Source organism: Triticum dicoccoides, chromosome 1B, assembly GCF_002162155.2.
Source record: "Triticum dicoccoides isolate Atlit2015 ecotype Zavitan chromosome 1B, WEW_v2.0, whole genome shotgun sequence".
Taxonomy (NCBI): domain Eukaryota; kingdom Viridiplantae; phylum Streptophyta; class Magnoliopsida; order Poales; family Poaceae; genus Triticum; species Triticum dicoccoides.
In genome coordinates, this window is record NC_041381.1 from 214,087,681 (window position 1) to 214,089,511 (window position 1,831).

Here is a 1,831-nt window from a genome sequence, read left to right on the forward strand (position 1 = left end):
CTCCTTGAGCGAACAGTTCAGCTCCGCAGTCAAACTGTGAGACGTCAATGTTGTCACATCGGATAAGACAAATGGAGCTCTTTGGCATGGGAACTCCTTTAGCGAACAGTTCAGCTCCGCAGTCAAACTGTGAGACGTCAATGTTGTCACATCGGATAGGACAAATGGAGCTCTTTGCATAGTTGGTCCTGAGGCATAACCAAAGATATCAAGAATGATCTTCGTAGCATGAATGTCAGAGGCGTGCGGACCAATGAAAAGGATCACATCATCGGCATAGAAAGAGGCCCTAATCCTGGGGATATTGGGACCAAGAGAGGTAAATGCCGCAGGTTCTTCGGCAGTCTTGAGCATGGCCGCAGGAGTATCCATTACCAGCACAAACAGGACAGGGGACAATGGATCTCCTTGGCGGAGCCCTGGCTGGTGAGTAATCTTTTCAAACCCTTTGGCCGACAGTACTGCTAGGAGGAATTCCCACTGAGACTATTAAAAGCCTTTTCCACATCAAGCTTGAGCATCAAAGCAGGGTCTTCTTGATCTGACCTACACTTGTGAGCTTTTGCTCCATGGAAATGATTTGATCTACTACACTTTGATATGCCCACTGTGACAAAATTTCAGTGTTGCAAGTAATCTGGGCGTGTATGCTGCAACTTCGGGTCACTTGAATCTTATGCTATCCTTCGCCTTAATAACTTTTTTGATCTGGATGATGAATTTGAGGGCAGTCCATTCCTCAAAAGGTCCATTTTCAGATGACGGTAGCTGAGGACCTGCACTGAATGTTTTAAACAGCTTAGTTTTCTCACTTAAATCTATGCTAGTATTCTTGTTGCCGCTGTCTCTCTCGCCTTGTCTTCCTTGTGGAAGCCAGCCTGGTATTCCTGCGCCATGATCCAGCCAGCGAGCTTCATGTCGTCACTGTGGAAGCCAGCCTTACATCAACTCTAGTAGCCGCCATGTATGCAGTCGGCATATGAGCACGTCGTCATATTTGCATATGGAGTGCAACTCTAGCAGGTCGATTGCATATGGAGTGTGCAAAGTCAAGATATCTACAGCCTGACATATTGCATAGAGAGCGTGCTCCATATGCATATGCATATGCATATGCATTTGGAGGTTGGTCCGGGGACGTGCAAACTTATTTTTTTTCCGAAACGGAGGCAAAAGCTTTGCCTCATCTCATTATTAATAAAGAAGAAGTAGAGTTGTCCGGTTAATTTGCAGAAAATCGGATGAAAACCGTCACTACAACCCACACAGGGCCACAACGGCCAACCTGGCCACCCACACGAAGACACACGCCGTCGAAAGAAGAAGCATTGTCGAGGTTGTCATCCAGCGTCATCGTCATCACTCCTCCTCGAGCCAGCGACTCCGACTTCACCTTCGATGACCACCAACGAAGCCCTCGCCGCAACAGACGTTGGCACCCATGTTGGCCCATGCCAAACAGTCGACCACCCGCGCGAAGACCAGACAACTCCAACTTGAGCCGTGAACCAAGTAGGAGAAAAGCGCTGAGCTTGCGTCGACCAGGCCTCGACAACCGAACACCAATCCTGTGCCATCGTTACCACAGTGGCTCTTCCTCCGCAGCTCCGACTCCACAAAGACACAGCGAGGCATGAGGACCCCCCGAACACGCCGGAAGACACCGACTACCAAAACTCAGCCGTAGACCAGATCCGCTCGCGGCCGCCATCGTCACCAAACAGGAGACCACGCCCCACATATCCAGGGCCGCCGCCCTAGCATCCCCGCAGCAAACAACAGTAGAACTCACGAACCAAACTGCGCGACGTGCAAACTATATCTCGGCATC